Below are 11,993 nucleotides of genomic sequence, written 5' to 3'. Positions count from 1 at the left end.
TAGCCCTCAGGGATTTTATTTATTTACTCATACTTCCTGGGTCAATTTGTTTTGTCAATCGTTCTCCTTTAATTTGTATTTCCCTTTAAAAAGAAGTAGAAGTTTATATTGTTTTCTTATTTTAATAGTTTAATATCTTTGTAAATGTGCTTATTTTCTTTTTAGCAGAGAGTTAGTTAAGAAGATAGATGCCACTTCAAGTCTACAACTAGCATCTGATTAGCTTAGCATATAGACTTGAAGCAGGGGGAAACAGCTCGCCTGGCTCTATCTAATGCAACAAAACTACAATCACTGGCCCGCAGATTGTTTTATACCTTAGTAGAACTCAGGCTAGTAGTTTCCTACAACTTCCTGATTTCATGCTAAGCTAAGCTAAAGTTAGCTTAACGGCTGTCTCATGTTTAGCGTACATATGAGAAATATGTCAATCTTCAAATCAAACTCTCTGCAAGAAAGCATATCGGCGTATTGCCCAAGATGTCGATTTTCTCTTCCTTTAACCTTCTGCATGCACTTTTATTTTCACATATTCTACCTTTACGCACACCAAAAATAGTTGTGTAACATGGAAAATAATTCATTAATGACAAGGAATGTGAAATTGCACTATTTTTGTTGATATTACCATGCCTCTAACTCCTTAACGCAAGGCACTTCATTTCATTTGATATTTGAAAGTTTATCCCAAAGGCCGAACAGAGCAGTATATGAATTCCATGAGGTTTTCTTTGTGAAGATGTTGGTAGTTCTTTAAATGAGTCTGAGGGTACTAGAAGCAGTGATGAGAAGAAACTAATGCACATTGGGAGACAGTGAGTATTGGCTGTCTGAAGTGGTGGATGTTCCTTTACAAGATGCATCGTTAATGGAACCTGGTTGTCAGTCGTTTATTGATTTAGTTTTACCAACAATGATCAAGGGGCTGGTTACCGCGTATGAGTTGACATCGATGAAGCGATCAGATCTGACAGGCGGCCAGACTTTCAGTAATGCACTGCATGAGGGAATTTGACTTCCTGTTCCTGTGGAATTTTTGGTGTCTTTGTTTTGCCAACTTTTTGTCCATTAAGTAGCACGTGTGTCATCATCATCATGTCCTTAACCTTAACATCACTTCTGTAGCACAAAGGACATGTTTGTTTTCATAGAATGCTGCATTTCATTTTGTACACTACATAAATAGAAGACGAAAAAAAAAAACTAAAATTCTGTCTTACGTGTGTGCAGCAATAAGATTTTGAATTAAAAAATAGTCTCTATTGTATAATTGCAAGTATATGCACATTATCACAATGAGTGTAATATGCTGTATTTAACAAATTATTAAACAGAGTATAGGTGCATTTGTCTGCTGTCTCAAGTGATTCTGCTTGTAATGTATTTTCTCAACAGAGTATATTGGATTGCCCGACTGCCCATGTACTGCAGGTTAGAATAATTGCCTGACTTTTGTCAGCAGTTCTATTTCAACTCTCTGTCTGCCTACAAAAAGAGGGCTTTAAACCTGTGACTCAATACCGATAATATCCAGTCAAAAGCTTAGTCACGTAAGGGTGTCGAGCTGACACTGGACGTCAGCCGCGGTCACAGACTCGTCCCCTGAAGTCAAGGCATTTGACAGTCTACCACTTGAGCTGGCTTACTGCATGAGCAGCGTGTCACTGCAGGGTCACACTCCCTCTCCTTGTTACATCACAGTGTAGGGCTTTTGCTCCCTGAATTGACTCACTCCACACTCACAGGCTTAGCTGCTGATAGGATATGCATAGCCGCAGTAGTGGATGTGATCCACCAAAGGCAACTGTAATCCCCCGGCACTCCACTTACCTTCACCCCAACCCCCCAATAAACCCACAGACAGATGAGCTTTGGTTTTAGGAAGCCAGAGAGTAATTAGAGTAGACTGCCAAGAGGGATGAGTGATTTGCTGTTGGTTACCCACTATGAAAAGTGATATTATGTGGCAGCAATCCCCTTGTTATAAACGTCGTTGATATCTCAGCTGATGTACAAATGTACATTGCATAATTATATAGTGACAGATCATTACACAAGCAATGTTCTAAATATTAACAGTTAAATAGAAGGATTTTTGGTTTGGTACAGTGATACTTTTAATCACATTAGTGTTTGAACGTCAATAATAATAATTCCTGTATTGCCTAAGGACTTAATAATTGAAAAAACTATGTCAGAATTATCAAGGGACTTTTCTATCATTTTCTTTCAAAGTGTTTGTTTAAATAACAGCTAAAGAAATCGCACATGAAATTGAAATAGGAAACTGCAACACATGTAAAATTGCAGTATATTTGAACCAAAGGTCATTGCTTGGTCATGGTGTATTGTTGCAGTCATGAAAAAGTCAATTACCCTTTGCACTCTTTTGATGCATGGGAATTCTCCAGTTTCTCAAAATGAATCACATTGGGACATTTAAAATCCCTTGGGCTTCATGCACCACATCTTTATGCTTTTCTCAAAGAGCAATAATGAGGCGCCAGATCAGCATGCCGGCAGCTCTGTCTTGCCCTCTCTTCCTTATCCTGTCTTGCCTGCAGCTGGCTGAAAATAGACCTGTATTATATCACACAGGGGTTGGAGGTTGATGGAAAGTGTGCTCTAATATTACTTTGCAGGACCTGAAATAGTCCCGTCCCTGGACCAGCAATGCCCCTGTGCCCTAACAGTCCTAGCCTCCATCATGAAGCCATTTTGTGATAACTATAGTCACAGTGCAAAGCTAAAGCAGTGCGAAGTTAAAACCGAAATTAGGAAAGTAGGTGACAAGGAAACAAGCAGGGTCCTGGTGTTCACTCTTTAAAACCTGTTAAGCCCCAAGGTCCCCGTCGGCGGGTATTTTTTTTCTTTTTTTCACAACACTGTGTCTCAGGGGATCTTAATAGTGTAGCGACCCTGATAGGATGCTGAGGGTGTCACTCAGGCATCCCCCGTCTCTCTGCCAATCACAGAGCTGCACAGTGATGCTGGTCTAGGTGCGATCCTGTGGTTGGGGGAGCAGACGGGGGAGGGCGGGGAAGTTGTGACGTAGACACTGTTATATATATGGGTATGTGTGGGAGTTAGCGTCAGAGAGTGTGTGAGGTTGAATCCACAAGCTGTTCCTGAATCTGTGATTCTATGAAAAGAAGAGTTATTAAAGCCTAATAACTTGAAGCCGGTTTCCGACTCCATCTGTGAACGTTACAATATTTAAGAACCTATTAATGTGTTATACCAGGTTAACTGGAATAATCTCAGCTAACTGACGATACAAACCATTTTTACCAAAACAAAACACAAGTCTCATAAGAAGCATCTAAATGACCCCTGAGCGAAAAATGCTAACCTATTACTGCACCGATAATCACTCCTAGCTCCCTTATTACTTATCCTAGGTGCACATCCNAGACGCCAGCCCACGTAAATTCAGAAAAGGGCAACTTCTGGGACGAATTGTCTCTAATTTAGGACCGACTCCGGTTTTCGCCCCACAGGAAGTGGGAGTTATCTCGTTGCTGCTCCAGTAGAAAAAACCTGGGGTGTCAGAGGGCCAACTAATAAGACCCGAGGGAGTTATTTCTATAGGAGGGGAGACAGTACTTGGAGCCACTGAGAGCCAGAGATAAAGTATAAGCTATATACTTTATTTACCAAAAAGGATATACAAAAAGAAAAACACTCTTTGCGAGGTGACAAAAAATAAAGAGCTTCAATAAGGCTCAACAAAAAACGCTCATAACGTGAGGAACAAAACTTACAAAAAGTTTTCAGGAGCATGAATCAGGCATGTGTCAAAATAAGCAAATGCTGATGAGCAGAGTTCTGGCATGAGGACAGGAGAAGACGAACTGACGAGGAACAAAGGGAAGCTGGGGACTTATAAACAAAAGGTAACTGGACACAGGTGGAAACAATCAGAGGCGGGGCTGACGCTGATGAGGGCGGGAGACACACACCAAGATAGGAAGTGGGAGACAAGACAGAAAATTATTAAACAAAAACATGAAACATGACTGGACTTAACATTTCTGACGGGACACAACACGGGGCCACTTCAAAATGTTAAACGTGACATTTTCTTTTATTTCAAACATAAAATAATTCTTGCGTGGACCAAAATACAACATGAATTATTATACAAGTGACTATTCTTAACCAAAGTGAGAGAAATGGCATAAAAACACATTGATTCTAATATGGGTCATTTTTGACCCACTTATGGAAGAGTGTAGGGTCCAATCAGTCGTGCATCTGAAGGTAAAACTGATGTATTATGTTGTCTGCTTTAACCTGTTAAGCCCCAGGGTCCCCGCCGGCGGATCTTAATACTTAAGAACCTATTAATGTGTTATACCAGATTAATGGAAATAATCTCAGCTAACTGACGATATAAACCATTTTTACCAAAACAAAACACAAGTCTCATAAGAAGCATCTAAATGACCCCTTAGCGAAAAATGCTAACGGACATTGGCACAGAACTCAAGATAAAAGTACCCTTATTACTTATCGTAGCTGCACATACAAGATCTCCGATTAAAGCTGAGGTTCCACAGATTATTTAGGTATATATATATCATCACTGAGTCATCCGAATTTGCGACAGGGGAAGCAAAGACAGACATCACAACACGTACCTTTACGTAGCTTCTAGGGAGATCGTCTCACCGTAGCTGTTAATCTGATCAAAAGACGTGTTCAATGGCATTAAAACGAGAAAAAACGCGGCTGAATCGGTTAATCCATAGGTTGATAAAGTTNAAATTGGAAGCTTTCCCTGCCGTATGGCCTGATCGTATCACACAGATCTACCTCGAGGCACCATAGATCCCCCACAACCCCCCTCTCACACACATCGGGAATCCTGTCTGACTGCAATAAGAAGCATCCTGGGATGCCCAACACAACTTCCTCAAAACTCAACAGCAATGAATAACTGAATCACTCCTCGCTCGATCGCCGCCTCCAAATCCTTGGTTCGCACCGCTCAGGGGGCAAAACCCCCAACCTGACACGTCGTACCATCGATGCGCACGCCCTGGTTCCCCCTCGCCACCCCAGACGCGCAACCTTGCGCGTGATATTCGACCCCGAGCCCTCTGACGCTCGACCCCCACATCCGCCAGGCGAAGTGCTATGCTAAAAACCTCGCAGTGTTTCCACCTCCGCAACTATACGCCAAACATCCGTCACCTCTCTCACCCGCCCCCCGCAGCCTGAAGCGCGACTCATCGACCGCTCTATTCATATCTCCATCCCGCCTTGACTATTGCAACTCATCGCTTCTCATTCCTCTTCGGGCATCCACAACATCCCTCAACAGACTCCAGTAGGTGGAGTGGCTTATAGGTGAGGACCAGGGAGTTTGTAGAATGCGGTGTGTGAGGACGGGAAGCAGTGGAGGTTCTTTGAGGACCGGGGTGATGTGATGCCCGATGGATTGGTGTGGCAGTGTGACCAGCTGTGTTCTGTCTCGATACCAGACAGCGCAGACCGCCAGGACTCTCAACCCACGACCAGAATTCATGGCAATCATCAGTCCACCCGGTCCTCAAATAACTCACTGGCTTTCCGGTGGTGTTGGGTTTTTGTTTTTTTTATGTGCTCGAGCCGACTGCAGCGCGCGCCATTCACTACAAACCACCAAACGTCCTTACATCCGACGTTGGTGTAGGTCTCTCACCGCCCGCCCTCTGCCTGCAGGTCCCTATAAAGCCCAGTGGGTGAGCTGCCCTCCGACCATCTGGCTTGGCCACGCCAGGCTGTGCCCCGGAGTATGTTCAACCTACCTCAGGGTGGTCGTTGATCGTTGCCGACGTACTCTCCTGCTCATCTCTACCAACACTCCCGTGATCATGTCCCGCTCGAAGAGATCCACCTCAGACCGGCTGCTTGCTGCTCAAATCTTCCCTGGAACGCTGGAAGGCCCAACTCCGGGTCAGCTTCAGTGGGGACAGTGTAGCCTTTTCGCTGTGGACAGAGCGCCCGGAAGCTCAGTGATGGCCCTATGGGAAGAGAGGATTGCAATAGTCAGGGAGAGATGAAAGGGTAATGAGCGCTCATCTGGGTAGGAGAGGGACGGAGTTTGGATATTGCGGAGGTGTAAAAATGATGGTTTTACCAACTGTTGAGGTTAGATGGTGGTGATATCACGCCCAAGTTGCGTGCCTGTGCCTGGTCTGGAGGGGGAAACAGGGGTGCCATCGATGGTGAGTGTCAGGTTGGGGGTTTTGCTGAGGGTGGATTTGGAGCCGATGAGGAGGAGTTCAGTTTTATTGCTGTTGAGTTTGAGGAAGTTGTGTTGCATCCAGGATTTTATTGCAGTCAGACAGGATTCGATGTGTGTGAGAGGGGGGTTGTGGGGGGATTTGGTGCTGAGGTAGATCTGTGTGTCGTCAGCATAGCAGTGAAAGTCCAGGTTGTGATGGCGGAGAATCTGACCAAGGGGGAGGATGTAGATGATGAAGAGGAGGGGGCCGAGTACTGAACCTTGGGGAACACCTTGGGTGACTGAAGCTGTGGTAGAGGAGTGATTGTTGAGGGAGATGAAGTGGGATCTGTCGGAGAGGTAGGACTGGAGCCACCTGAGTGCAGTACCTTCGATACCGATATCCCGGAGTCGGGTAAGCAGGATGGTGTGGCTCACGGTATCGAAGGCTGCACTCAGGTCAAGGCGGATGAGGATGTTGAGGGAACCGGTGTCAGCAGAGGTGAGGAGGGAATTGAGGACTTTGATGAGTGCCGTTTCTGTGCTGTGGTGAGGACGAAAACCAGACTGAAGGGGTTCAAAAAGGTCATTTTTTTGGAGATGGCGGTGGAGTTGTTTTGAGATGATGCGTTCTATTGTTTTAGAGAGAAAGGGGAGGTTGGAGATGGGGCGGTAATTACTGAGGGAGGAGGGATCCAGACCGGGTTTCTTGAGGATCAGTTTTGAAGGCAGAGGGAACGGTTCCTTGGGACAGGGAGGAGTTGAAAAGGTTGTATGTGGGACTATGTGGGACTATGTGGGAGTTCCCCTCGATTCCATTGGCTCTGACGGTTAGAAAGAGATGTCACATGTCAAAATCCAGCAGGGGGAGCCAGAGATGTGAAAAATCCACCCAAATGGCCCCAGAAGAGGTTTTTTTTTGCTAAATCTGTCTAAAAAGGTCAAATATCACTTGTTTTGCATCAATATTGATACAGGGTACTTATTATATGTTGTACTTTGGATTCCTAAAGCTTTTAGTCTACTAACCCATCATCCAAGGTGAGTTTTCACTATAAGTACAAAACAGTTTTTTACTATGTTCAATCTGAATTTTCTTTAAAATAAAAAACATCTATATTGATTCTGACTTTTCTACATCCAACTCACAGGTTTATCATTACTTTGAGAAAAAATATTATTAATTTAACCTTTTTAGAAGGGACGATATGGTCATTTGTTCTGGGAATGTCATTTTCGAGCCTGAGACCTGAAAAACAGGGATGGGGTTCAACAGGTTTTAAGAGAACAAAAAGATTTAGGGTTAAATTGATAAGAGGATTTCAAATGTCATGCCAAATACAGGGCTGGATATTCAGTATGTTCTTATATTCACTTCAACAACATGCTTTAGAAGTGAATTAATGCACTTGCATCTTACTAGATCATTCAGCAGTATTGGGAACCTTAACTAAGTCCACTAAGATAAAATAAAAATCATGCGGCTGCACAGCTTGAGTTTTTGCAAGGTGAAACCATATAAAAAAAGAGACACATGATTTTAGAAGCCATTTTATTACATTCATACATTTTCAACAACAATAGCCTTAAATGTCATATGTTCACAGCCCCCAACCACAATGATAAACATGAGGTAGATCACCCGGACACCAAGGCTAACACTGGGCTGCACATGGTTTTCAAACACATTTCAGTGAAGATTGTGTGAGCAAGTTGCATATTAAGTGTTAAATTATTCAAAAGAAAGACACATTCTACGGACCATTGGAGTTTAACTTAAAATGTTGATCACCAGTCTTATATTTGGACTAATTTGGGGGCGTGCAATTAACAGTGGGAAATATATTTTTTCTGCTGGCAACTAGTGCAAGTTTACATTTCCTTCCCCCATTGACATTCAATAGATCTAAGAATCATTCTTTGGCTCTTGTGCAAAGCCTTCACGGATGGTTTTGAAGAGGACAAACTCCCTAATTTTAAGCGAGCTAAGCATGCAATCAAATATTACACTTCAATATGATTATCAGTCCAAAACGCTTGTCAAATAAATAAGAATCCCTCATGGACCTGATTTTCATTTTCAATAAAAATCCAACACAAGAACAGGACGGGATACAGACATATGGTTAAGGACACATCTAGGTAGATTCTTTTTGCCATTGCAACATCAAATAAAATGCAGAAAGACGTCATGACTGAAACAGACTGGCAGAAGTTACACAAGACTAAAAAAACATCAGTAACCCTCAGTGGTTTGGGGAATGATATAATATATTAATAATGTAAACAAAGCTTTAAACAGTACAGTACGAAATGCAATTATTTCATTTTGCTTCAATCAGACAAACTACACTTCTTCGCCTCACAGTTAAATGGTTTCTTCATTCTTATTGGTCCAAAAAAATAATGACTTAAGCTGTGACTGTATGAAACGTCACCTAAGGCACATTCTTTGGACAACCCTGCACATAAACATACAAAAACATTCTTCTTTCAAGTATATGAAATGATCTGGTCAGCTGCTTTCGACAGTTTGAAACCCTTTCCTTGATTTTCCTCTGTTATGGGGACAAAAGGTTGGCAGATTGTGAGTGTGGATGGTAGCCATTACCATCTACTTACAATAAACCTCAGAACATTGTAACAGGAAGTGAAATCCCAGGCACAGTCAGTAGCAGGATATTTGGCAGTGAAGAGGCTGGTTTATTATATGGCATTTACTGACTTTATGTGATTATGCTAAAATACCCAGTATTCAAGTCAGTAGATGCCTAACCAAAACATATGTAATGTAAAACATACCAGTAAACTAATCCCACTTCCATGATGCTCAGCCTGATTGGCATAAAATATTAACAGATACGTTGTAAAAGCAAAACAACACAGATAAGTCTGTTCTAGACAACACACCTGCTTCAAAGCTGTGTAGTTAAGCCAACACACAACTATTTCTTAAAAGGACACAACTTGTACTTTTCTCTAGTTGTAGTCAAAGTCTTTGGATAAATGAATGTGTCAGTCATTTACAGACTAAACCACACTCATATAGCTCCCCGTCAGAAGGATTATCAGTGCCACATAAATATTTTTTGAGGCACAAGAAAAAAGGAGTCCCCATTTTCATTTGTGTTATGATTCAAATAGGCTACAGGCCATTCTCTGTGTTGATATTTATTTAATGTAGTGTGTTGACTTGTCAATGAGCTTTGTTTGAGAGGCAGGGCAGGCGAGGAGGGACAAGAAAAGCGAAGGGAAAAGGCAAGGTAAAGCTGAGATGTCTTTAGTGCCAACATAAGTTAATGCCAACAATACACGGTGAGAACAGCTTCAGCGACCTCCCTTTGATCTCCCTTTAAAACCCTGAGATAAACAGTATACCCAGAAAAGGACATACAGCTGGCAAAGTACATATATTTATGTACAGATACATTCTTCAAATAGTCACATCATTGATCTGGGATCGTCCATTTATGCAAACCTCAAAACAAATAAAGTTCAGTTTCAGCTGGGCTTTTTCCACATCAGTCTTTTCTTTTGTAGAACACAAGCTCGAGTGGAGACCAACCCAGCGCCAAGCAAAAGTTAAAACAAGCACCGACCCTGTTCAGAGCCAGGCATAGTGCACATGTGTCCACCTGTGGGGCACTTTGGATCTTGGGCTCCAGCTTTTCCCCTCTGCCCTTCCATTGGAAAGGCAAGAATTACGATCGCTGGCTCGTTTGGGATAAAGTATTTCCTCCTTTTTTATAATGTTTCTACAGCCGAGCAGTGGATCCATGTGTCAGGTTCAAACATGGCGGCCAGTCAGAAAGTAGAGGGGCCGGTCCTCACTGCAGTTGGCGGTCTGAAACTCGTCCCGCAGGCGGAACTGCCACTCATCCTCCAGCTCCAGTCGGACGATGGTCTGACGCAGGGAGCTCCGGTCTTGGCAGATCACGCAGAGAGTGGCGCCTGCGGACATGAACAAGACTTAAAAAAAATGTTCCCAGAGTGTAAAAGCCCTGTTATAAACCCTTATACACTTGCTTGCTGCTTATTTTATCTACCCAGGCTTGTGATATATTTATTAATCTATTTGCACCCGCACTGCGAGGGGGACCCAAGTTCCCATCAGCAAAAACACGTTGGTTTGCTATCCTGGCTCCAAAATGGTGGAATGAGCTCCCCATTGACATCAGGACAGCAGAAAGTTTACACATCTTCCGGCGCAGACTGAAAATACATCTCTTTCGACTCCACTTCGAGCAATAAAATGAAAAAACCACTTATATACTAACAAAGCACTTATATACTAATAAAGGACTGACTTATCTAAAGCCAGTTGAGTAGCACTTGAAATGTTTGGCTCTATGAAACCTGATATACTTATATGATTCTGTTTTCTTCAAGTTTGTATCTTCTTGGTCGAATGTACTTATTGTAAGTCGCTTTGGATACAAACGTCAGCTAAATGCAATGTAATGTAATGTAATGCTAATATGCATTAACTTATGAGTACAAAAAGGCAACAATCACAGAAAGACACATGGAAAAATATATATACCTAGGCATGCTCAAGACAGTTTTCTCAAATACTACATGTTATTGATGATTTACAATATTATCTAGGCAAAAATAAAAACATGATTTAAACTCTTGAAATGGACAAAAGTTTTGTTAGCACATTTTTTTTTATAGATAGGACCCCTTATTTTCAATAAAGTATATTCTAAATAAAATACATATTTCTCCCATTATAATTCCTTAATTTTTAAATCAGGTTATTGTGAGGGTTGTTTTTCTCACATGACAGAACAAAAACCAGTGTGGTGTCAGAGTCAAAATCTACAGAGGCAGGGGCCAAACTACTGATGTGTCACCTTTGAGGAAGCGGAATTTCTTGAGGAGTCCAGAAACGACGAAGGAGTCACAGAGGTAAAGCAGCAGGCCGCTGAACAGCACGCCCTGATGGCTCAGGTTGGTGGAGTGTGGACGAGAGTTGATGTAGCACACAGAAATCTGGGACAAAAGATATAACCATAAACAATTGATTATTTCTACTAAATCAAACTAAAGGTAACATCAAGTGACATTTCTTAGCACACAATTAATTAAAATATCCCTATGAAACCTATATAATGAGCAATTGGAGCTAGTGTATAGGTTGAAATGCGTGGAACATGATTTATTTCCATAACAGGAGAAAATGCAAACGCAGAAAATGTGCAGAGAAAGTCACCTTACGTGCAGAAACGCACATCAAAACTCTGCACTGCTAGCATTCAGTGTTTGCATGTGCGTTGATGCAGGTCAGAATGTTCTTAGCAAAACAGATGGTAAAATAATGCAATGCGTTTCTCTGTGGTTTAGGATAATTATACAAACTTCAGGTTTAGAAAACCTATTAAACTCAGTCAGCATGTTTTCTCAGCAAAAGCTTTAGAAATTCTCCTGAAACAGTAGTCAAATATGAACAAAGCTTTTCACAATAGTTTGGTCTTCCTATAGGGCAGGGGTGGGGAACCTTTTTCCTCTCAAGGGCCATTTCAATTTTTTCAACATCCTCCGAGGGCCGTACAAATTATTGACCTCTGCTTAAAAATACAAAAATCACGGCCCATTCATTTGGCCTTTCTATCATGCTGTGCAAAGAAAAAGCAACCTCTTAATCCAGATATCTTACCATGACTTTCCTATCCATGTGGACATGATTTAAGTGGGGGGGGGGACCTAACCGTCTTAGGGGGGTCCGGGGGCATGCTCCCCCGGCAAGGTTTTTTTTAAATGTTGAAGTTAAAAG

The 11,993-nt window shown here is 42.2% G+C and overlaps 1 long non-coding RNA gene across 1 annotated transcript; it reads right to left on the bottom strand.

The window, feature by feature from the left end:
• Positions 1-7,749: 7,749 nt before the first annotated feature.
• LOC104942419 (uncharacterized) lies at positions 7,750-11,233 on the bottom strand. The gene is made up of 2 exons (XR_798012.1): positions 11,074-11,233; positions 7,750-10,165 (listed from the first exon to the last, which is right to left on the bottom strand). It is a non-coding gene; the product is annotated as an uncharacterized lncRNA (long non-coding RNA).
• Positions 11,234-11,993: the final 760 nt, after the last annotated feature.

This window comes from Notothenia coriiceps, unplaced genomic scaffold, assembly GCF_000735185.1.
Source record: "Notothenia coriiceps isolate Sejong01 unplaced genomic scaffold, NC01 NC01_scaffold00004495, whole genome shotgun sequence".
NCBI lineage: Eukaryota > Metazoa > Chordata > Actinopteri > Perciformes > Nototheniidae > Notothenia > Notothenia coriiceps.
This window is presented reverse-complemented; position numbering and strand designations above follow the sequence as displayed.